The sequence below is a fragment of the Hetaerina americana genome, unplaced genomic scaffold (genome assembly GCF_022747635.1).
Source record: "Hetaerina americana unplaced genomic scaffold, ioHetAmer1.1.p SCAF_8, whole genome shotgun sequence".
Lineage (NCBI taxonomy): Eukaryota > Metazoa > Arthropoda > Insecta > Odonata > Calopterygidae > Hetaerina > Hetaerina americana.
The window spans coordinates 72,055,724-72,082,266 of record NW_027287427.1 but is presented as its reverse complement, the minus strand read 5'-3'; the positions used below and the strand labels follow the sequence as shown (position 1 = coordinate 72,082,266).

Genomic DNA, 26,543 nt, shown 5'->3' with positions numbered 1-26,543 from the left:
TGGTCAGTTTTCTGTATTTCCAAATCTTTGGGAAATATCCCGGCAGCAGGCAGTCATTAAATATCGGAACAAGAGTCTCTCGGTGAGCGGATGACTCATCATTATAAGGACTGTCCCTGGTATTTTGTGTTTTCCTGGTGTTTTATTTTTTTCAACTTCAGTTGTAGCTTTCTCTACGTCTTCCTGAGAAAAGGGTTCGATGCCCGCTGTCTCTGCTTCTCTTCGGTATTGTTCCCTATTTCCTTTGTGTACATCCCTGTCTTCATTGTCGCCAAGCAGCAGGGCTTCCAAGATATTCTAAATGCGGTAAATCGAATATTATCTACCATAGAATATACTCGAAATAATCAGAAATCATCAAACATCATTGACTCAACTAAAAAACTTGGTATTTTAATGATCTTTTTCACTGTGGTGGATATCAATCTTACTTTCAACTAACTGTCATAAGAGGTCAAATGTGGTCCCCATCACGCAGTAAGAATGTTTAAAATAGCCTAATGCAGGCTGCAGTTTCCATTCAATTCCTTTAGTTTTTAGGTGCCGTTTAGACGCATTAGTATATAGCCAAACCGATGGGGACCGCATCACGGGATGCCATTTACGTATTCATTACAGTCGGGGGGGTTTTATAGCTCGCTTAAAGCGGTCCGACCAGAGTTACGGGGGTCGGCACCTTCAAATCCCTTGTGAACGGATGTGGATGCTGTGGTAACCCTGTTCTCACGTCACGTTAGGTTTTTGAGTGGTCTCTGAAGGGAAGGAGAGTTAGTTTTAGACTTGGTGGGTTTCCGCAACCGGGGAGCAAGTCGTTAAATTCACCGCATTTGGATCAGGCGAGCGAACTTTAAGGAATCGCGCGCGTGAAGTAAGTTTTTTTTTTTAAGTGTCGTCCTCGTAAAAAGAAAAACTTGGTCCCAAATGCGCCGTGAATCCGTTAGGGGTGGGCGGTGACAAGAGGTGACTTACGTGAGGGGATGGGGGGAAAATATTACCTTTTCATAAGGACCAGTCAGCTCTGCCGTTGGGTACGGCCGCAGGGCTTCTCTTTTCAGGATATCAGCTTTTTTTATGCGAGGGATCCTATAGGCAAATGTTTTTTTCTCTCTGCTTTCATCTCCTATAAATACTTTCCTCCTTGCGCAGTAAGCAGGGTAGTGTATGCAGAGTTGATTGTGGCCCTAACCGAAGTTAAGAGCCGGGAAGTGGGAGAACGTAACGATCATTCCCCGAAGAAATTGGGTCAGAGTTTACTCCCTACGTATTACGATCATGTTCATTTTTCCAACTGATTGAAGCAGTAACCCTTATTAGTAACTATTAACAATTGAGAGGAAACGATAATCACAGGAAATGAATACCGATATGAATTCAAAGTATCACAGTGAAAAGTGCAGAAGTTGTATCATGGAAATAGTATGTGTAGAAGTGTAAGAGTGAAGAAATTGTTGGAGTGTGTGAATACGCCACATTAGTAAAGAAAAGATAGTTGCTTAGTAACTGTGCATGCGTTCGTTTTAAGCCGAGTGACTAAGTTAATTTCAAGGGTAAAATTAAATTATCGAGTCTCATCGTGTTTCAATAAGTACAATGAAATACGACCTGGATGAGAAGAGTTTGAAATCCAGAAATATTCTAGCTCCGATAAATAAAATTATATATGAAATAATAATATGTCACTATCAATGCAATTCTTTGAACGGGCTTTGTAAAATTATATTTGCCTTTAATTACGCAATTGTTCATATTTGTATATTGTGGTGCACAAAGAGAGAATCCCACTGTAGGAAGTGGTTCTTTCGGGTTTTCTTCCGCGTGTATCCATTTTTCGGACGATATTTCGCCAACGTTCCAGTTGGCTTCCTCAGGTCCACTGAAGTGCCGATGCAGGTTTTGGTCCAATATATATAAAACCTGCATCGGCACTTCAGTGGACCTGAGGAAGCCAACTGGAACGTTGGCGAAATATCGTCCGAAAAATGGATACACGCGGAAGAAAACCCGAAAGAACCACTTCCTACATCAATAATCTCCGCGGAAGCCTACATGGAAAGAGAATCCCACTGAATAACCCTCGTACCGTAATAAACTCACTGGTGCTCGAATACATGGATCGGAACTTGTGTTCGAATCCCATCCTGAAAGTTGAGCTTGAAGTAATATATTACTATTTGACTCATGAGAGGATTAGGTGGACCAGTTGGTAGTGTGCTGGGCTATTAATTGAAGGGCCCAGGAATTTGCCCCCTTAATACCATGATTGCGAATTTATCACGCCGTCGGGCTTCTCCGTATTGGACGACTTCAGTCTGCCCTTGCCTATCAAGCCCACATTAATGTTAATGAATTTTATTGGTTTTCACTTATGAAACGTTGATTTTGCACCATTCATTGCGTTCAGTGGTGAGAGGACATCGAATATCAAGAATAATCCCAGGTAAAATGTATAGGTTGATATTGACAAATTTAGAGAATATTTTTTTTGCTGTTAATACAATTACATAGTTACTAACCCTGTATCTGGAACATTTTATAACTTGGCGTTAACTCGCATCAAAATAAAATCAATAAAATCTGTATAAGTGTATATGTAAATTCATAACGCCATGTCATATGTTAATTTGGATTAAAAAATGTATTTATCAGTTCCTGTTTTACTATGCATTCTACGAGCGCAGGATATGTTTCAGCTATCATTATCTTTTAGAGGAAAAACCCTGCATTTTTTCTCACCTGCAACATGTAAAAGATATGACTTGATTTATCCACATCTCTACAACCGCCAATCTGATTCAGAATTAGTTATATATTTTTGCATCAACAAACGTTTTCACTTTATCTCCGTATAATCCAGAGGAGCATGAATATAATTTACTCGTTGTGCAGTGTTAAATTACCCCGATTGAACTAAAATTGCAGGTCTAAAATCTTCAGTGAATAAATATTCATAAACGTACTTTTAACGAATCGCTGTTTTTAAAACGTGTAAAATTTATATGCGCCCGAAAGTTTTGAGTAAATATGGATGATGAGGTCCAGTCTCCAGAGCTCCATCCAGTAAATGTTTACATCTCTGATATTTGCAAAAAAAAACAAGAATATTTCTTTTTCTATATTCTGGAGGAGTGTCATACGGTATCAAAGTTGCTTCATCAAATAATATTCCATGTTTCTTTTTACGAAAACTCTTCCCTGTTCTTACTTTCATTTGCCCGTAATGACGAGTTAGGATCCGAATTTCCTCGCGGACAGTGAAACACGCGTTTATGCAACAAAAAAATCATATAATAATGGATATGCACCTCCATCAGGGCTTCTATAAGTTATATTTATTTCACGCAGAAACAAAAGCAAATGCATGTGTGGTAAACCTCATTTTCGTAATTCTATGCTAATAGTGTGACAAAAAATATTGTCATATATAGTATTGACCCCTTTGTAATACCCTTAGTCATGGCCTTATAATTCAAAGCAAATATCCTTGAAACAATATCAAGCACACCGGAAAGGATACAAACATTCAATTATGTCGGGAAACACCAGATATTTATTCCCCTTTCCTTGAGCTGTTGATATGATCGTCATTGCTGCCTCCGATTCAATTCTTCCAATTAAAGTATAAAAAAGTGGTAGAATAACGTTCTGTTTCCGCTCTCATTATATTCACTCGTTTAATATTCACTCGCTTAATATTCACTCATTACATTTGCTCGCTATTTAACTCGCTGCTATTGCTGGTTAGCAAAAAAATGGAGCAAGGATTTATTTAGTTGGCACGATTTCTTTTCGAAACGCATTTTTTTCCGCCTCTCTAAACATATCCCACCCCCTTGTACATTCGGAAGTATGACGGACACACGTCCACCGTTTCAATGAATATTAATGACTTGAAAACAGTTAAAACGGGTGTGAATTTTAAATTGAAATGTAAGATATATTTATTTTAGTTGAGATATCATTCCTTAGTTGTTTATTTTCATCATCACTCGGCACTGAATCAGTGGACAACGTAATCCACAATCTGATAATTTTACAGGAGAGCTTAATCCAGCTTGAAAAACGTCCATTTTATAATATTTTCGTTTATTTTTAGCTTGAATGCAATCAGCAAAGCGTTAACGCTTGTTAACTATCATTATAAAATGTATAATATTCAATTAATATTGTTACATGATGTATGCTCCAGATGAATCATATATATTCATGTCATTAATTTATACTCGCACACTAATTCTGTGAAGGAGACCTTTCCAAATGCACGTGTTTATATTCCACTGTGATTGTTACACATCACGTGGCATCGCCATTTGCATCTAATCCTTCTTGCGTGAAGAGATTATCAATTCTCGGATGACTTTGATGCAGACTCTTTTATTTTCTTTTAGGCTTTTGAAATGTGGGTGTGGAGATGGATGGAAAAGGTAAAATGATCGGAAAGGAAAACTGGTGAAGTACTAGGCATGACGAAAGGGGAGGAGAGATAGCCGTTCGGTGAAATTCAGAGGCAAAAAAGTGTATGGAGAGATTTATGAATTGGGATTGAATGTTGAAGATTGTTATACGGGAGGGATAGCGGTAGACAAGCAAAATAGAAGGGGTAGGAAAAGTTGGGAATATTGAACGTAATGAAGGAATAGAATGTATTAGGAATTGAAGAATAGTTTATTGCAGTGCGGGATGTCAGGATGTGTCTTGTTAGAAGAGGATTTGAAGTGTGGGGAATTTAGCCATCATAGGAGATATTTCATTCAGCGTCCACACAGAACCTACCTTAAATGGTAGAATACTAATAATGTTTGACTCCCTTCAAAGTCCTCATATTCCTTTCACGACTGCTGCCATTTGCTTCCAGTACCTCATCTCGGGGGGGTCTTTCTCCCTGGTTCTCTCCATCTTTTTTCCCTGCCGCAACTCACATGCAAGCTATCTTGTCTCATAACTCTTTGTGTTCGCTCTTCACCTCAATGCCTTCCGCGGACTTCCTCCTTCGCCTGCCCGCGTCCTTAATTCATGATATGCGTCTTTTTGATCTTCACCGTTCTCATGGCGCGCCAGATGCCCACTGCTTTCATCTTCTCTTCTTTCCTGCTCTTTGAGGAAAAGGAGGAGGACCATTACCGTTTTACGTTCCCCAAACTAATTATCGCATGAAAAATTAATCATGTCGCTCAGGATCGGTGGCTAAAAATGCCCTCGTTCCGTTCTTTCAGCCACGGCTTGAAAATTCACTCGTCCCCTTCACCTTTTTTATTTTTCATTTTTCGTTCCGAATTACGTGGTCTAATTCGCGTCCACATGGCCGATTCCCACACCTCTGGCCCATCCTCCGCCTCCCGCCCTCTCATCTCCGCCGCAGTATGCGTGAATCCCTTGCCGGTTTACCGAGTTAATGAACAAGTCGTAACAAAAAAAAATAAATATACCTGGCCTGTAGGCGGGTGCGGTGTGGTTTATTATTTTGTTGGCCAGTGCGTGTAGCAGTATATGTCGCATGCGGGGGCGGGCGAATATTTTAATCTGGCTATCTGAGGCATGTGCCGAGCGTGCGGATGCAGCCGTCTACCTCTCCTTGTCCCTATCCCTCCCTCTCTCGCACTACCCTCCACACACCCAACGGGTTTGAATTCCTCCCCCTCTCCCTCCCTCCTTTTTTATTACCCACCCGACATTTTTATCCACCCCTCCAACCCGACCCACCTCTGTCCGCGCTTTAATTCATGCTTCCTACGTTAACATTTGTAGTCCATCGTCAGACATAATAAACTGCGTCTCCTTCCGTGGTCCTCCGATTGTACCTTTCGCAGGGGTGGAAGCCGCTTTGTACTCATGACCCGACGGCAAAGCAAGCGGACCTAACAAAAGATTTGAACGAGTTAATCGAAAAATAAAAAAAAACTTTTAACATCTCCTCCTAAGATAGTCCGGTAATCAAGCAATGGTATTTATCACTTTGATGCAGGCCTTTACTCTTTATTTCCCCTTCGACTTGGAGTTTTTTGATATGTGGGTGTAGGGACGGATTGGAAAAGGTAAAATGGTCGGAAAGAAAAACTGGCGAAGTACTAGGCATATTGAAACTGAAGGAGAGAGGAAGTAAATACAATCCAAGGTAGTATATCCATCGAAGTTAGGTTTTAAATGGTCTCTAACGACGGACATGTGCGTATATACTACGTAACGCGAGAACCTACTTCTTTTGGTCCTACGCTATGCACATGATCGTTTCTTCGTGAATTGTGCCTGCCTTAATGCTGAATAAAAAGTCAACCCTCTTGTCTTCCTCGACCCCGCTTGCCCAACCTCCTCCTCCCTTCTGTCACGTTCTTCAACATCCCACTACCTCCCAGTACGTAATGCCCTCGCCCATCTTACTTTTTCTACCTTCTTCGGATTTCACCTTTGGTTTACTAAATTTTATAGTGAAAATTGAAAATCCGTCCATTTTGTCTACTCCATTAATTGTTTTTTAAGCTTCAAATATTCTAAACGTTTCCATTCCTTCTTCATCATCCCTTAGTTTACCATATGTTTCATATGCTTAAACTGCCCTAATTTCACGAATTACACCTCAAATGGGTACTCTGTTTGATCCGCATCTTCCTACACAGGAACTCGCATTGAAACCCAAGAGAAAAATAATTCACGCATCGCCTTGTCGAAAACATTAGCGATTTGTTTGTTTATTAAAAACATCTACGCGTAACATGGCGGCAGAAAAAGAAACGTGGGATGAGCGATGATTCGTTTAGAGGTTGGATGAGACTCCGTCGCTGCCTAATTATTTATGAGCTGTTTATTGATCGCGACGCGGAAATTCACTTTCATCTTAGGGGGTATACATTTCTCGGGAATGAAAGGCTTGTACGTCAGTGTCATTTCACTCCCGCCGTCGCTGAGTAGGTGGCGCCTCTGTGCCAACGATTTCGGTCGATCGTTGAGAGCACGAAGTGTTTTGCGCCGTAACTTTTTCGATCACGCACCCCGATGTCAATGCAGAAAAATTAGTGACACGCACCCCTAATTTAAACGTAGATACTGTCTGCATGCACGTTCTGAGATCCCAGTATTTTGCGGTCGACATCACCCTACCGCTGCCGATCCATGCGGTCCTTATGCTATGTTTTGATTAAATCATTAGGTTTACGTTTAATATTTTTTTTTCAATTTTCATTTTATGTAGAAAAGTTACTTTTGCAGAATTTTCAATCAACATGACCCTTGATCAAAAATTGACCCGTACTAGTGAGGGAAGAAATCCATTTAAACTCGAACTTGATAGCGGTAGAAATAAGCTTTTCGGACATACGAATTTTTTTCATGCTGGTAAAATTATCTTAAGTAAACGTGAAAAATATTTGTTCGAAAAAATGTAAGGATTGGTGTGTGTCCTTTCGCGTCGGTCAGACTATGAGAAAACTTCCCATTTGGTGAAAAAACGTTAAGAACGGAAAGCAATTGTCACACAATAATTGGGAATCCTGGGTTATGGAGGCATTCATATTATACATTCATTCATGCATGGTACCCTGCAAGTCATTGCTAGGCTACTTCGGACGCAAAATACTTTTGCTTCCCAGCGAGGTCGGATAACGTTATTCTGATCACTTATCGTTCGTGGGAAAAATATCATCTTAAATCTATCTGTTCTACCCTTAACTTCTCTCATTTTATTAATATTATCTCTCCTACCGTTTTACGATAGAGCTATTAATACATTTTCATTGCTAAAGAGATCTCCTACCAATTTTTGCCAGAGATTTCATGTCTAATTTAACCTTCACTCCGTGAGTGATTCCCGACCTAGCTCCTCTACTAATTTTGATACGCTTCTCAGCTTATCTTAACAACGTTTTACAATTCTAGCTCCAGTACGCTGCACGCGTACTAGTAGCATTAGATTTAGAGGCCCTAGTATCACGAAGAACACACGCAACATTTTTGAACTGCTAGATAAAGGATGTTTTCAACGCGGGCATTGATGAAACACGTTCAACCTACGCACTATATTTATGGGTGAGAATTCAAAGTTGCGTTTAGGGAAATTTGACAAACGAAGAGAACATTTTAAGGAATCCATTTCGGCTTACTCGATTCGGGACCAAAAAGTGATAAAAGTGGTCACGTAATAATACAACTTGAACCGCTTAAAGAATAACTTGACGCCGAGTGTTAATAATCACCGATTACATTTACGATTGGTGGTCCAAGGTTGGTAGCCCTGCGCCACACGAACATGGCGGCCTTCGGGATATGATGTATACATTGGCCCCGGTAGATATCGAAAAGGAATTAACCGTTGGATTGAAATTTTTCTAAATCGGGCTCATACTTATACGGCGTCGTCGCGGAATAATTGGAGTGCATTTTTAACAGATGCGGTTTTTCTGATGGAGATGGAGTTTTTTTTGCGATAGAGCGGGAACGTAATCCATAAATTTGCTTACGGAAGGTAGGATGGCGCTTTTCTCGGACACGCTCCCTTCGCTGATCAACAGCTCGATAAAGAAAAATAATCTCTTCTCAAAACGAAGGCACATGAGCTGTGTGTGTGTAAGTGTGTTTGAGTGATACAATGGCCCCGGTTCGCAAATACTCCCGCCGCAGCGGCGAGAATAACGGGCGCCTTGTGTTCGCCCTTGTCCCCCCGTAACCCCTGCAGCCTCCCTCGGACAGAGCAAAAGTGCTCGGGGAAGCAAAACTAAATCTCCGCCGCGTTGGAAGGATAGATTAAACAAACGTGCTTCGCCCAACCGTCCCACTCCCTTCTGCCACCCCGCGAGAGGCGTTTGTTATTGCGCGGCGAAGCGCTGCTGAATTGGACGTGGGCGGAGGAGTCCTGGGTGCGTCAAACATCGACCGCGACTTCGCGATAAACTCCGGGGACGTCGTTATAATTCCAGCCCGCTTAAAACGTCCCAGGAGACCGACTGACCGACCCGAGCGGTTTTGCATGCAGCTGCTCGCTGTGGTTATAGTGCGTTTTTTTTGCATCGAAATGATGCAAAGCTCCAGAAAAGTTCGAAAGATGTTACGAATGTCATATTTTTGTTTCGTGCTTCCTCATGTTCGACAAAGTTTGTATTCGCATCCATTTTGTAGTTGCTGTTCCACGTGTTTTAAGTTAAAATTCGTTTGAGATCCTCCACCCTAATTGGCATTTGCGGATTTGGGAGGGGGACTACTGGGTTTATGATCCTTCCATTAACCCCTTTCCCCAAAGCAACTCCCTGGCCCTACTTTTCCCCACGCCCATCGGAAACTCGAGCTTGATATCGATGATGCAGGGAAAAATCGAAAGGATGACACAAGTAAAAGAAATAAATTTGTCAATTCGACAAGTTATTTTTAGTTTCGTGCCGACGATTTCCCCTGTAAGGGCATCATTAGCCATTATCGATTTAAAAGTTGAACCTTCGAGGCATAGTGTATGTAGCATGTGCCAGGGAGATGACGGGGGGAATTTGGTGGGATTTTTAATAGAAAGGATGGCTATGGTACAGGGACTGGTGTTGCAACATTTGAAGTTGTATGGAGCATGTATAGAATGAGGGTGAGGTATGAGGGAAATGGAGGGTGGGAGCCTTGGGGGATGGGTAGATATGGGAGATTGGGAGAGGACAACATTTTCGTTCGCGAGGTTTAGAAAAGTTTTATTGAAGAGGATTTCAGACTTCCAACACGCCCAGTCGAAATCCTTTCTATTCCAAGCGAAGTAGAAAAGCGCGAAAACCAATTCACTGTCCTTGGTCCATCAAATGCTTTGCGAAGTGGGATTTGTCCGGCGGAGAGTTTTTCGGACTATTTTTTTTATTCCTTCTGGATTGTGTATAAACTGTATCATAATTGTGACATTCTAAATCTGCTGATCCCAGATTTTTCTTGTGGTTTCCCTTTGTCTTTATGAGTATTTTTTGAGGCTCCCATGGTTTTTTCCTGTTGTAGAACGCGGCCTAACGGGAAATTCTCGGGACAAACTTGATTATTTTCAGGGTGAACAGAGTAAAGGAAAATGAGTTAATTCCGAAGGGGCTTGTCATTATTCTGGAGCTTGCGGGTGTTACATATGTTTGAGTTTTACAACGATTCCACCCGAGAATGCCAAGAAAACCTCAGGTTTGCGACTTAAAATGTTCGTAACAGTACGAGATTTTTTTCTGTGGAAGAGTTTAGATTATGATTTCTTTTTAAATACTTAATTTTTTTTAAAATATTTGTATTATCTGATATTATTTTCCGTGGCATGACCGTCACCCCCTATCCCATCCCCAAATAGAAAATCACAGGTTAACCTCTTGGCCCCATTCATAGCAATAAGTCATTTCGTTCTCTCCCTTAGTCATTTCACTCGCGTCATGGGGAAGGTATGGTGATGAACGTTTCCGTGCTCAGGACAAATTTCAGCTGTCCCTATTCCGACGATGGATACAATAGTTGTAACCCCATTCTCCCTTGCAAACTCGACTTCCGCTTTGAAATCGTCATGGGGGAGCAGTGACGACAAACCAGTGCATGCTTAAATTACTCTCCCACCACCTTCCTTCCCCCCCCTCTTCCTAATCCACCCCTAAAATAGTTTGTCGAAAGTCGATTTAGGTGATAATGTAAATTTTATCCTCCCGAAATCTTGTAGCTCTCTCGCCCCCCCCCCACCCTCACCCACCAATGTTGACGCGGCATGCGAGCCTTAATGCCTCCCACCCCCTCACCCTAGCACGTAATTGACGGTCCGCTGAGATACCACCCCCTTTGCCCACATGATAGAAGCGTAAACTTTCCATGAGAAATTTGAATTGAAAACTTTGGTCGTAATGCGAGAGTGATTCCGTGCAGATCCAATTTCGATCGCACTATATCTATCAACTATCTCCTTAAAAATGACAGCAGATTTCGGTAATCCCATGGAGTATTAAGTTCAACCGACAATACGTCAGTCCACACTAATTTGTTACTTGGAGTAGAATCGTGGGTTAATTTTAAATTAAGTTCTAATGAAATATCCCCTCTATTTTTTTACAAGTTCATGTCGAATAATGAGTGGTCTCTCGAGTTATATCACACATTTTGTAGGTTTCCCTGTGGAAATTATATCAGTTGGAACAATTTTTTAGTCTTAAAGTGTATACATTTATTAAAAGCGTACATCATAAATTTAGCATCGTACATTTAAGGTGAATAAAATAAATCATTACCCTGCTGCATCGATGGGGATATGAACAAAACAGTCACAAAAATTTACCGAAATTATTAATACTGGCAAGATCACGGATTATGACTGATAGGATTGACGTTCTAATAAGTATTGCGTATGCTGGTTCAGGTCAATCTACCTAATAAACTACGCCTACCGAAATCCTGATAGTGTAGTAGTGGTAGTAAATTTTTGAAAATCGACAGTTTAAAAAAATAATCACTTGACAAACGCGAGTCTGGAGCCGTACATGAAACGTAATTGCTTAATTTGCATTGCGTACCTGTCGTCAATTCTCTTCTTCCTGTGAACTATTATAATTTACCCGCTATTACGTCAATTTTCCTCTAAAACGCTGCCCAAATACGCGAATCATAGTCAGCTCGGAGAAGAAAATAATACGGGTCCTCATCATTCCTTGCGAGTCATGATCGTCCATTGGGCAGAGAGCGCTGGTCTACTGACCCGAGGGCCCGGGCTTGATTCCTTGGGACGCCTTTTGACACACACTGCTTCACCCAAGTGGTGTGATATCCCGGGTACTCAGATCTTACTGGAGAAACCACAAGCGACGTTGGGAAAGGTGGTCCATACTACCCTGAAAATTTGTAAAAATTTCACACGCCGCACATGGCTCCATGAGCATTATCTACTTTCATCTATCAAACCAACTTTCGAGTGGATGACTGTGTTCGGTTTCATCAGTTGAACCGTCACGAAGTGCAATTAATAAAGGTGGCAAACGAGAACGATGTGATCGAGGTGTGCTTGAAATTGAAACAAAAATAAACATTTCCCTTTCTCTCTCCCGACAGGTTTGCGTGGTCGCCCTAGCAATTCGTCGCCATGGAGCTGAGTGAGACGACGGTGGTAGCGAAGGAGAAGAGCGAGGACAAGAAAGAGATCGAGGATGAGGAGAAGGAGAGGATGCTGAACGAAGAGAACAAGGAGCGCGGGGGGGGCGGCCGGGAGGAGGTGGATGGAGGCGGCGGAGGCGGCGACGGGGGAGCCGGCGGGGAGGGAGAGGAGAAGGGAGCCGAGGAGAAGGGTGACGAGAAGGGGAAGGGGGATGGTGGGGCAGAGGAGGGCGGAGGAAAGACCAAGGAGAAGGGCAAGGGGCCCATCTCCAACGTCATCGGGTCCATCAAGGTGCCATCGTTCCTCACCAGGGGCCGAGGCAGGGACGGAGGGAAAGTAAGTGAATAAAATGCGTGTCTCGGGTGAGAAATTGTGGTGGAGACACCCAAGGAATCTCCCGAAGAAGGAGGAAAAAACGATCAGTTGTCTCTCTCTGTTGTTGATTTTGTGGGAAAAAAATTTAGATTTGATTTTTTAAATTTTATAATTTTTTTACATTGAACATATGTATTGATTTCGCGAAAATATTGTGCTAGCTTCGATTTTGCGTCTCGGTAAGAGGAACTCTCGCTTGAAATTAATATCTCCAAGGAATTCATCGAGTCTAAAAGTGACGTTTATTTTCTATTTTCTCCTATTTTATTATGTCACTGTAGGGGGTTTTTTTATCGTTTCGATCGACTGTGGGCCACTTTATTTGGATTTAGGATTTTCCAGCCTTGGTCCTCCCATTAAAGTACTTCTTCATTCTCGCACTCTCGTATGCTCTCTTGACGCTCAGAAACGGACCTGGATTGCGTTATCCATCTCGGAAACCCTTTGCTGGTCTCAATGCGGGAATTTCAAGGATTTCCCATTGCACATCTATTGTTTCCTGCACTCTTATTTCCTGCGAGTCTCCTTTCACCACTTGAAGCCATTGTGCCTAGGTTTTTCCCACTCTCATAGAATTCCAGTATTGTATTGGCTTTTCTCGCCTGGTCCATTCAGTAGATGTGTTCGAAAACTATATCTCTTCATTTTTCTGATAGCGCCTGACATCTTTTTCATCTGATTGCATTAAATCTTGGTTTCCTTCCCTTGCATCTTCCTAATCTTCTAGATTCGAATATCTTACTCAGAATTTTTCTCTCCACTATTGCCGGTCTCTTGTTATGGTCGGACGTTCCGACAAGTAAGGAACTTTACGGCGGATCACTGGCTGATAATGTCTTAATTTCGTATTGATAGATAAGATGTTTATTTTCGGAGGTATTCATGGTGATTGACATTCATTGTTCTTGTCATTGACCCGGGATACCATTACCTCTTTTCTGACTGATCATTCATCGATTTCTATGATGTATCAATATATTTTTTGATAACTTGTGATCGTATTTTGTAATATAACCAAATAGTCTTATTTGTGAATGGCATTGCATGTGGCAGTGCTTTCGACATTTCAAACCGATGCTGGAAACTTCGACGGCGAAAAGTACTGGCACTCACCATATTCACCAAGTTAGGCTGTCCTTAGGCATGATGGAAAAAATATCAAACTTAAACCATCAATGCCGACATTATGAAAATTATTATTAGTTTCACCACACATTTTGAATTTTTGATTTGTGATTCAACGAAAGTGAAGCCTTTTTGGTTCATTTTGAGCATTAGCAATGTATCAATGAGCTCATTCGTAAAATCAATTGGAAATATGATCACAATCTGCGATAATTAAAAGCCCCTATTTTACGTATTCTCGAGGAAAATACCCCGTCCAAATTGCTGCCCATAAGCGCAGCAGGAGCTCGCGGAAATGTTAAGGTCAGAAGTTTTGGGTTGACGAAAACACCGTATGCAATGGGAAGGGAAGATAGCCTCTAGCAGACCCTCGTTCGATAAATCGTGACATGTATGCTTGTAGGGTTAGTCCCATTTGATCCACTCAGTAACCGACTATATAAATATTTTTCCCACTTCTTTGAATCGATACTTTATATCAGATTCCTATGCCTCCATATTCCTAGTTGATCTTTTTTTCCGATATCCTCCGATTTGATATCATATCAATTCTCTCATCATCGGGAACTTGAACGTATAATACAACTTTCTCTTTATTTCTTCGGGGAAGAGTTCACAAAACACGGTTTCTTTTGAGAGTTTTCAGATCTGGTCGCAGAGTCTTACGTATGTAATCGATTCTAAATCCAGTAAATCGATCATTATCAATACTTGGCTTTGAATCATCCGTCTGCGATGCGTGCGGGAGTATTGTCAAACTGAGCCGGCGCCTCCCTTACCCACGCATTCCTCTACTCCCCGAACCCAATCTCTCTAGCGTATCTCTTGAGAACCTCATCAGGCGGACGAAAAAAATTCATAAACAAGAAATGGAGAATGCCATGAAGACGGAGAGAGCTGCTGTCTCGTCGTTCAATACTCGCCGCAATATGCGTTCTGCTCTTGGTGGGGGATCATTTCGGAACGACGGAACTGGCAATGAGTAGGAAGGAGGATTTGGGGGTAATGACTGCGTTGTCTCGTCGAGGATACTATTCTCCACAGAAAGTACGACGCCTACGACTTCAGAGTTCGTAAAACGGGGATCATAAATTTGATTAATTTGCTATATAATCGTGCAGAAAACCAATTTATGAATTCAAAGCGCGCTTGCAATATTCTAGTTATCATAATTTATTTCGCTTATTTACAAGACAATTTGTTACATTAAGTGTGTGAGTAATCATATACATATAAATCATAAACACAGTAGTCAACCCGAAGGTCAGTTTGTTAGGTGATGGTAGACGTACGTGTTTCGGCCTAGCGTGGCGATGGGTAGTGTTAAAGCCTTCTGTCTTAACGCCCCTACACTCAGTACACATCCTTCTGTGGTAGTGTGCAGACTGTAGATCTTCCACTTTGCTCCCTTAGGAACTGTTAAAGTGTGCGCTGTAATAGGAAATCTCACGAGTTGTGAAGTTTGGTCTGTTATTAGGTTTTTACTGGCAAAAAAATCACTAGCCAACTAATATTCATAGGCAACTTCGTCAAGTGTACGGAGACGGAATAAAAAGTGAGAGTGGCGTCAGGTAGTGGTTCATTCAGTACAGAAATGGCCGCATCAATTTTCATTTTCACGACGAGGACCGCCGTGGTCGACCTACCCCTTGTGATAGATAAACTGACGGTGAAAATAAATTGAAAAATTAGTGAAAATCGCCGATTTTTTATTACGGATCTCTCGCTAGACGTGGATGGCAACACAGCTCTTGGACCGTGACGCAGAATTGAATACTGGTGTAAACAAGGATTTAAAATGTAAGGCGGAAGGTTTATTCTGAGAGGGAATCGAAAAGCTTGTTTATCGTTATGATAATTGTCTCAATTTGAATGACGGCTATGTAGAAAAATAGTTTAACAAGGTGTCTTTCAAATGTTTATAATCAAACTGTCCTGTCACTAGTTTCACATTTTATTTCAAAACTTAAGTTACTTTTTGGACAGCTTTCGTGTATTTAAATTTTAATAATTCCTCATCTGACAAATTCCAAAGAAACTGCGGGAGATGCCGCAACAGTAACTTTTAACGGAGTCATCCGCTAGTGTGCATTTCAATGCAACAATTTCAGAGCGTAAAAATCATTCTGTTTCAATTTTGTCTGATCAATGTTTTTATTTAAGTATGCCAAACTTGTGTTAAATATCGTTTCGATAGACACCATTTCCGTATATGTAAGAAAGTACTTGAAAGTGAGGAGTGAAATCTTCAGAATCAAAGATTGATGGAGTGTTTAAACATATCGCTCAAAATATTCATTGCGATTGCGTTGCGAGATCATTGATTATGATTAGCGTTGGAATGGCAAAAAATTCAGTTGCAATCACTTAAATCATCTGTTGCGATTTTTCAATATGCCCCCTTAAAAAAATTTGTAAAACAGAGAGATGATATCAAATATCCACGGATGTGGAAAACTTGACTTTAGACCGAATCGACGAATCTTTTTTAAATGGAAATTCCGCCCCCATGAAACATTTACACAGCTGGTCTGTTAGTTCAAGGTTATATCGAACGAGATGAAGATAGCCACTTCGCTTTTCGCGGATTCAATGCACACACTCTTTTTTCACAGGCACGAATCGTGAATATGCCGGATAAGCGGGCAAGCGGACATCGTTCAGGGTACGATTTTCCCGTCCGTCCGCTGGGAAATTTTCTGAGTGGAGATCGCCTGTTTTATTATTCACCCCTATGAGGTCCGGTTACGCACGCCGTGGTCCATGGGATCTCGATATTTTCCGTTTATTTTCCGGTCCCGTGCGAATTCTATCTGCGCCAGGCAGGTAACCGTTTGATGCGACGCGGTCTGATAAGTGCAAACAAAAATCTCTCGCACACTGAATCATCGGGGCAGTGAATGGAGACTTTGATGTTTATATTTCCGGATGCTGAACGAATGATGTCACAACGTCCGCGGAAAATGTTTTTCTTTTTTTTATTCGGTGAAACATTTCTCTTTTTCACTATGATGAATCAGGCATTCGAGATTGCTCATTAGAAGTTATTCCATAAAATAATTTCCTCTTTTGCAAAAAAATTGATATTTTTTCGGAGTGTGTGGAATGTTAAACCGTTTTTCGAGGCAAAATATTGACCGCGCTCTACATAGGCACTTGAGGATTGAATATTAATATTTTATACAATGAGTCCCCGAACAGAAAAAGTCTCTCTTCGTTGTTACTCAAGGGAGCGCGGAAAGAATATTCACATACAGGGTTCGTCCGGAAAATAAGTGTACTGAGCTCAGGAAAAAAAAAAATTATTACACTTTTACATATCTTAAGCTAATATTCCTCAAAATAGGACCCTTGTGAGTCGATAAACTTGTTCCAGCGGCGTTCCCATTCCTGGAACGCTCCCGCGAAGGCATCATCGGGAACCTCTCGAAGACACGTCGTCACGGCCTCTTTGACGGCGTCCAAAGTCCCGTATCGCGTTCCTTTCAAACTCCTCTTTATCTTCGGGAACAGAAAGAAGTCCGGTGGTGCCAAGTCCGGGCTGTAGGGCGGGTGCGGCAGTGTTGCCACGCCGTGCTTGGCCAAGAAGTCCGACACGACAAGCGCGGTGTGAGACGGCGCATTGTCGTGATGCAGCCGCCAGATGTTTTTGATCGCTCGCCAGATGTTTTTAATCTCGTGCACTATTGTTTTTGGCACATTACACTGCTCTGCTATCATCCGAACACTAAGACGACGATCAGAGTTCAGTACATCGCGAACTTTTCGCACATTTTCGTCGGTGAGTGTCGTTGATGGGCGTCCAGGCCGTGGTTCGTCGTCGACCTCTTCTCTGCCCTCCACGAACATCTTGTGCCACCGAAAGATCATGTTTCTGGACATGTCTGACTCCCCGTAAGCCTGGTTAATCATACCGACAGTTTCGGTAGACGATTTCCCAAGCTTTACCGCAAATTTGATGGAATAACGCTGCTCCGGCATCGCGTTCCATGACGTGGGTCGAGCGTGGAGGTTCGCGTTAACAGAGCTCCTCACTACACCACAGCTCAGAGCCGACTGCCTTTTTCAGCGTCGCTTGCCAACATACCCCCATCGAATCGCAGCCCGTCAGAGCGGTGCTGGGCGCGCCTGGAGCGGCGGGAAAAAATCAGTACACTTATTGTCCTGACGAACCCTGTATATTTCAAATAGGGTACTAAGGCCCGATCTGCCGATGGAAGTCCGATTTGGTCTTCTTTCACGATGGTTTGAGCGAAATCGCCCGATTTAGTCTATGGCGATAAGTTTAATCTGACGTTATGACCTCTCTCTGGAGAATCTCCCTGGAATCCCATGCCAGGTAACGTAGTAATCCTGTCATGCTGTTGAGCATCCTTTCATTAAATTTCACCTTAATATGTCCTGAGTCAGTTTTTCGGAACCGCACGTAAATATTTTGCGAATTTGGTCCAATCAAAGAAATATTTACTGAAAAAATCACCAATTGCAATTTGATTATCTTCATATGAATCCGTAATGAAGGTACTAATGAGTTGTTTGCCCTTCTAAATTGCACAGTTCTCCATAACCATCAGTCCCTAGCTCAAGTTTCAAAATTATTTAGAAGATCTTATATATGAATTGAGCTTCGAGTTTCGAAAAATTTAATGGCTCTTTTGGAAGAGGGAGTTCGATTGAAAATACGAAGATCATATCGCAGAGTCCCCTTTAAAATTGATGATTTGATTCATCCCGACAAAATCCAATTAAATTCGGTTGGCGAATTGAGGATGTGATTGTGTGAGAGCCCATGGCTATGTTTCTTGTCTCCGGGAAACTCAAAACCCCGTGCATATATTTTTTTTAACACATCCATCTACATTAATTTCGAAAAACCATTATATCCCTGCTTTTCTTTTGACATTTTTCAAATAAAAACCGATGACATAGAAGTATTTATCTGCATTGAATGAATTTACGTCGTGTATGTTTCACTCAGGATCGTCGAAAATCAGTTTTTACTTCCATTCTGGATCGTAAAAAAATTATTTTCGCACGAAGCAGTAAGGGTAATCTCCCCAATGGGATTGCTGTCCGCTTCTTACGTTCTCGTTGTCACAACTCGAATGATTCTCCTGCGGTGATTGCGACGGAAGCGGAAATTGTAGGGCAGGTGAACCGCACTTAAACATTCCTCGCGTATTCGCGTATAGTAAACGTCCCCCATTCTTTAGGTCAAATCCAACGAAGTGTTTATCTTGACCCTCCGGATTTTGGCTCGCCCGTTAAAAAAATGTCGCTTCCGACTTGCATACTTCTCTGACTTGCTCGCGTGCTGAAATCGTATCGTCCAGATTTATGAGAGGTCGAGCTCGTCAAAATGTCTACTACCCTTTACGTAAGTCATGAAATCATCGTGGATTTTTTTTATTTATCCAGTAATATGGGGAGGGGGAGTTGTTAATGGTTATAACTGAAAGAAGGTCACTGAAAGCGAGGGTCACGGATGATGCGTTCAGACAACTCCATTAAGCAAGCTGCATCGTGATTGCAAGAGTCAATGTGTCACATTAGTTCATATATTAATGACGAGAGATGAAAAGTAATGTGACATCCATTCATTCGTAGTTCGTAAAGATACATGTACATGATATGAGCATACATTTTTAAGCCCTCTTAAAAAAGTACTGAACTAACACTGAGATCCGTTGGCCTTATATGTCACCGATATCCTCCCCGTCTGCGGGTTACCCCATCCCTAAACATGCTCCCCATCACAACACCCCCTTCAACCGGTGCTACGATGTTTCCGTTCTAGCATCCCTTCCCCCATCCGATAACCCTATAGAATTAAAAACTCTAGAAATGGCATTCATATGGCTTTGCATGGCCTATCAGCATCCGGGCTCAAAGTCGTTCACTAATGAGAATGGTCTGAATTGTCACTTTGTGAAAGCGATTCATATCGGAAAGGAGAATACTTTGTTCTTCCGCATGTATTTTGTTGTACGTGGCCTGTTTCGACTTACAGGGTCTTGATTACGACTTTGTAAGCTGAAACCTGGGTCTTGGATGTTACAGTATGTGTGGATGAGCAAATTGTTTTATTTTCCGATCATGCATTAAATCCACGTCCTCCCTCTCACTCCTTCCCTATCTGCGCTCCCCTCTAGCCTCTCCTCTCCCTTTCCTCCAACCCTTTCTCTCATCCCTCCCCCGCCTCCCGTTCTCCCCTTCCCCCTTCTCTTTCTCTCGCATACCTCACCTCCCCTATATATACCAGCAGTCAGTTCTAGTGTTTCTTCTGAGGAAGACGGAGCTAAATTCCGTCAAAATTATCGAGTGAGTGTTTTTTCATATGTTCTTTATGTTCTTATATATTTTTTGTTGCTGTCCAAGTTTTTTATTCAACACTTGTATTAACACAACAACGTGTTACTTCGACAAAATAATCTATATATATATATATATACTATATATATATATATATATATATATGTGTGTGTGTGTGTGTGTGTGTGTGTGTGTGTGTGTGTGTTTGTGTGTCAGTGTTAAAATAAAAAATGCACTCATACCTATTTACATCGCTCAATAATCAGCCTTTGTTCGGTTATGGCTTTAATTTTCCTTTTTGGATTAAAAATGTAGGGGTCCGTTTTATTGATTTTTTAATGGTTGTATTTGAGCATTGTTTACGAGGGAAGGGCGATTACTTGGATCTGGTGGGAAAATATGCAGCCTCAATCTCGCCTCAGTAAATAAAATTTTATGATCATCTTTATTATTATTATCATTGCCTCGACCGGAAATGGCCGAGCGCTTGACGTCGTCCAAGTTGCTGCAGCTCGGGAGAGTGCCCATCGGAGTTCTCGATTTATCAAAGACACGATGAGTGAGAAGCTTTTGCCACTAGCAGTCAACTTCTTCCTCAAGAACTTAGAGCGAAATGAGATCCACCTTTTACAGCCAGACTCCCTGAACCCGAGACGAAGTTCTCGACCCTCGGAAAAGTACAAAGTAGTGGGGATGAAGGGGAAGAATTGCGCTAGGCAAGAAGGCTTTCACAAGGAGGGAGTTGATGACAGGGACGTTGAGTAAGGATGTAAAGAAAAGAATCGTCAAAACTTTGATGTGAAGCGTAGTTATGTACGGCGCGAAAATGTGGTCACTGAAGCAGGAGGGTAGAAGTAGATTGGAAGCTTTTGAAATATGAGTATGAATGGAGAAGGTGAAATGAATCGAAAAGTAAAACAAATGAGGAAGTACTAGTTTGGGTGGGGGAGGAGAGGGGTTTGTTGGGAGAAATCCTATAGAGGCAGCAAAACTGGATGAAGGGCGTATTGATCGGTAGTGGGATGTTGAAGACTGTAATAGAGTGGGGAATTTTAGGGAAACGAGGAAAGGGAAGGAGCAGGATAGGGATTTTGGACGGGATGAAGGGAGGAAGAAAGTACTCAGAGATGAAGAGGGACCTGATGTAGAGTAGGCTGCTGGATTTTGTGTTTTGTTAGGAGTCACTAAATATTTATTTAGTAGCTGTGTCCATCCACAAACCTACCTTAACCGGTAGATCACCTAATAATAATGATTATATATATATATATATATATATATATATATATATATTCATGTGTGTGTGTGTATGTATTTATATACATATATTTTTGAGTGTCCTTTTTACATTTTTTCTATTTTAATTTTAATTTTTGTGTTCCATTGTGCCGTCCAAGGTAATATTGCTTTGGTGAGTGCTTCTACATCATCGATATATATATATATATATGTATATATATATATATATATATATATATATATATATATACAAATATATAAAAACACAGATGTAGATTTTTAGAATATAGAGACACAAAGAAAGGACACTCACAATTTGTTATTTTACGTTTCGACAGCACGGCTGTCGTCTTCAGAATGAAGATTCGATGTCGATTCTGAAGACGACAGCCGTGCTGTCGAAACGTAAAATAACAAATTGTGAGTGTCCTTTCTTTGTGTCTCTATATTCTAAAAATCTACATCTGTGTTTTTATATATTTGTGTGTCGCCGATGAGCGTTCCATTTCGAAGATATTTTATATATATATATATATATATATATATATATATATATATATATATATATATATATATATATATATATACATACACAGATGTACATATATACATATATGTACATATATACATATATATGTACATATACATATCTCGTATATATGGTGAATCATTTTTATGCTCTGAAATTACCAAATTTGCATGCACACCATCGCTTGACTCCGTTATAGTTACTGTTTGCGACATTTTTCACAGTTGCTTTGAATCGCCACCGAATTGCCCGCCCGCATTCTCAAGTACCAATCTCATCAATCAAACACCAAATGTTTCGTACAATGGTTTCAGGCTTACGAAATATGAAATGCTCCATAAGAAAAGATACATTTCCGCCGAGTTACCGCTTCCAAGTTTATATGAAGGTCTTTGCAAACTCGAATGAAAGCACAATCGTTTTTCAGATTGAAGATGAAACTTCATATTTTTTCAGACATTTATATCAATTCGTGTCTTTCTCTCATTCGGGAACGTAACTGATCTCATCCAGTTCGAATTTATACGTCGCGCACACAAAGTGCCTCACTTTTCTATGGCCCTCCTGAATGGGAAGAGAAACTGAAGCCGTTACTGTAGTTGGCCGTATTTGCTCACGGTCGACGCCGCAGGTGCGCCAGATGGGAGGCTTTATATTGGGAATCGCCATCTCAGCGAAGCGACCGAAAAGCTCCATCGATGGAGGGGGAGGGGATGAGGGTGGGAAGTCAAGTGGAGCACTGCGTGGAATCTTAAGTCCCTCCTCAACATTTGAGTGATTTTTCCCGAATCCTGAAAACGTATCGTTTTTGACGATAGCACGTAAGAGATCCATTTTTAGAGCATTCGCGCTTTAATGACCTCTTCTCGTCCCACCCGAGGCATCGTGCGTTTGCATTAGTATCCGTACGCGAAACGCAAACGTTTTTCGATGGCTCAACAGTTTGCCACGCGCGCAGCAAATAGATAAAAGGTGCACATAAAGCTATGAAGGCCGATTTACACCATGGTTATTTTTGTGTAATGATGACAGAATTTTATTAAAAATCGTATCGTTAAAAAAGAGAGAATCACCAATGAAATGAATCCGATTATCAGAACTTAAAACAGAAATAAGCGCGATACTTATCCGATTATTGAAACAAATTACCAATCTCAGATTAGGAAGGCCGTTTCAAGAGGCTACCGACTGTTGCGTCGAAATCACCGTTATTATTCAATTCTACACTTGAGACGACGAAAGTACAAAGCAAAAACATTTGCACATGCGTAAAAATAGAGTTGAAAGGGGAGTTACATCTTGTAAAAGCGTTCATTCGAGACTTAGCACCTAGTTTGCATCCAATTTTGAGCATCATGATATCAGTAACTGAATTTAGCATCGTGCAAAACGGGGTTTGATCAACCTTATCGTCGCTTATATTGATAGGATGGTCGTTTGGGTCTCCCACCCCGAGATTAAGGGTTCATATGTTATTCACGATGGTTTTTTCCGCAGGGTTAAGTGCCAATGGTTACAGCCCTGAGAGGATTCATTCGGAGCTATTCCAATATATTTCTAGCCTTCTCCAAATCTACACCTCGCAAGTCTCCCATCTACGCTTATGATCTTGCGTCTCTCACCATGTTTCCACATCGTAAAAAACTACGCTCCATATTAAAGTTTTCACAAATACTTTGCCAGGTTACATTCTTATATTTGAGGACAAACGTTTGTGCGTACATAGTAAGAATGTAATTTAGCAGTGAAAAGGGTGTCGTTGATTTGTCATTGCAAATGGTGGCTTCGAAAGATGTACACGTAATAATGTGGCCAACAGAATTGAAATCGAATATACTTTTTTGATTGGGCTAAAATAGAATTTTTTTATTTTTATCAAAGATTTTACTTTTTCGTTTGCTTATATTTTATTTTGCATTAATAGGAATCCAGCTAAAATCCTCGCAGGGGGTTTTATCCCGGAATGAAATGGGAATACTTCAGTCTATCCTGAATAAACCTTCGGTGAGCTTATAGATTACCGCTAATGTTTTCCCGAGAATACGCGTCTGAGTTGTTTTTTTAATGCTTCCGTTGATGTATTGAAACTTGAGCAAACACTGCGCGGTGAAGATAGGATTTGGGTGCTGTGGAGGGCCATTGAGGGAGGATTCGAAATCGCCGTGCCTCGACAATGACGAGGAGTCCTGACGTCACAGCCCCGGCCAATCACAGTTTCATTTCACAAGCCTTGGGAATAATCGAGGCTCTGACTTCCCAAATTTACATTGTGATAGTTCAACAATGTGTAATCCTTCCTGAATAAGTTCCATGTCATACAAGGAAGGCGGAGAATTAAAATGGTTGCTCCCAAAATATTAAAATATAATATTATATTTGCTTCCAAATACATCTCTAAAGAAACAAGTACATGGTTTAAGAGGAAGATTTAGGTAACCCCTAAGATACCCCCAATGGGGATACCATTAAAAATGTATTGCAAATCGAAACATTGGAAATCGGAAAAGTTACAAAACATAATTATAAATAAAGGCTTGTTATAGAATTAGCGTAAAACTTTACGACGGATAATAACGTTAAGGGAAAGAGTGAAGCTTGATTTGTTTTTTTCGATTACCGATTTCGTAACTGAACAATTTCGAAAAATAAAATGGGTGGTGGGCAATGCGGTCTGTGCAGCATACTCGAGGTATTCTTAACAAAACTCCCAGTTAGGGGGGGGTTAGAATATCGCTGGAATTCTCCGAAAAGAAACTCCTTCTTGAATCTTGAGAAACCGTCAAATTAAACACTTCACCAACACCATGCTGCAATGAACTAAATATATCTTAATTTAACAATTTCCGTCTGGATATTCGTGACTATTGCCTATCCATGCTGGTAGACACACCCACGTGTAAAAAAGTCTCCAATCTACGCTCGAATTAAGTGCAGGAATCAATTCTGTTTCCCTATACTCTTTTCGGCCCTATTCCCTCTTTTATCGAGTATAGTTACCCTCGTGTACTTAATTGCAAAAAAATGATATAAATGCTGGGCGAAGGCTCATCGCGACGGTATTCAACATGGCGACGGGATGAATTTTCTAGAAGGCAGCAGTTTATATGTTCTCAATCGTCCTAAGCGCCATTATTCTAATTTCTTCTCTGCATCTCATCAATGGGACAGACCACAATCGAGTTATCCTGTTCAAGAATAAAACCTTAGGGTCCTCCATCACCTTCAGTCACATTTACAGGTCAGTAGGAAAAGTAGTGGTATTTACTAAGGGAGGCGACTGAAAGCTGGAGTAATTTTCGCCATTAGACTATCTGCCCCAAACATTAATCTAAGTGGTAATTTGGTTGAGGTAGGATTTTAATGGAATGAGTGAAGAGTAGACAGAGAAACGAGGCGTCAACATCAGCCTACTGTTAACGAAGGGCGCCAAGGTCACACAATTTAACGTTCCATCTGACGGACGGCGGAATTCACTAGAGGTGTTCTACACATTTAGCATCCCATATGGGGAACGGGATAGCGCTAAAAAATCCAGTGACCGCCAGGATTCGAACCTTAATCCTCAGGGTAGGGAGCTACTACACTAACCGCCACACACATTCGATCCCTTCCGTCGGCTGTCCGTAATGGAAATGTTCGGGATGCTCTTACAGGAACCTCTCTTGATGAGGGCGAATGGCGTCTCCCGCGGAAGATGTTAGCGAGTTGAATGCGAAGCTCAACGCGCGCAACCTTCGCGTTACGCATGCGGCTTGCGAACCTTGTCTATCCAACAGGAAGAGAGTAATATCGTCGGGTGGGAGGCAAGAGATTCCTTTGATTTGCATAGCCAAATGGAGGATAACGCGTTGAGTAGATACTCGTTGGCGGAGGTTGGCCCGTCTCTCTCGTTCTGTGATCCTAAGCACTCGCACGACCCTAGAATGCGAATCACCAGCCTGCACCCCTTTTAAAGGCGGTTCGGGCGCAGAATCACTCTTTAATGTTCCCTAAAACTATTTGCGCCGATGCTTTCCGATCTCCCATCCTCTCATCGAGTCTCCTTTTCGTGAGAGGTCCATCGTTTCGCCGTGAGCGTGGCGACTAAGGGCCGTCTCCCATGAGGGAATCGTCAAATATTTTTTTAAAGTGCATTCATAGTTTTGCCGAAATAATTCGCAAATATTTTCGGGCGTAAGTAGAATGGAAAGAGAAGTCATGATGAAAAAATATTCCTACCAGACTTACAAAAAATGATGAATAAGTATGTCATTTGGTCCTTAAACTTTGAACTAAAGCCAACCGAAGAGGATAATGAAAAAGAATTAGGGCCCTACAGCTGGTCTCTGTATTTGAGTGATCGAAAACAATCGTCTTATCTACGTCTATCACGAAATAATCGCATATTTCATTATTAATAACTTTTCAGCTATCGTATACCTTTGGTTCCATTGTAATTATCTTCTCAAAATGTTTCTGACGTCACGATTTGTTAAGTCTGGCAACATTCATGTATTCTGGCGTGTATGTTGGGAAATCAGGTTAACTTTTAATCATCTGGATGGAGATGAATCCTTTAATTCACTCATTTAATCAAAGTTGTGATTAATTTGTTTTATTTTTTTCCTTACAAAGAGAGTGTTCATTTAAAGAAAAATTGCAATAGACAAAGGAGCTGTGACAAAGAGGAGGGAGTTAATGACATGAACCTTGTGTTAAGAAAAGATTGATGAAAAACTTTGATGTGGAGCGTGGTTTTGTACGGCGCGGAAACATGGTCGTTGAAGTGAGATGATAGGAGGATTTTGAGAGGTGAATGAATGGAGAAGGATGGAAAAGGTGAAATGAACAGAAAGAATAACAAACGAAGCGTTGCTAGGCATGGCGGAAGGGGGTAGGAGCAGGAAATCCTAGCGAGAAATCCAAAGAAGGTAGGAA

General features: G+C 41.2%; 2 long non-coding RNA genes across 2 annotated transcripts in view; both read left to right on the top strand.

Annotated features, from left to right (window-relative positions):
- Nucleotides 1-12,138, top strand: part of LOC139697868 (uncharacterized) — a 163,595-nt gene extending 151,457 nt beyond the window's left edge. Inside the window, exon 3 of the long non-coding RNA XR_011702826.1 lies at nucleotides 12,004-12,138. This is a non-coding gene — a long non-coding RNA (uncharacterized lncRNA). The remainder of the gene's footprint in view (nucleotides 1-12,003) is intronic.
- Nucleotides 12,139-12,273: 135 nt separating this feature from the next.
- LOC139697844 (uncharacterized) overlaps nucleotides 12,274-26,543 on the top strand; it is a 29,356-nt gene continuing 15,086 nt past the window's right edge. The window contains exon 1 of the long non-coding RNA XR_011702820.1: nucleotides 12,274-12,382. This is a non-coding gene — a long non-coding RNA (uncharacterized lncRNA). The remainder of the gene's footprint in view (nucleotides 12,383-26,543) is intronic.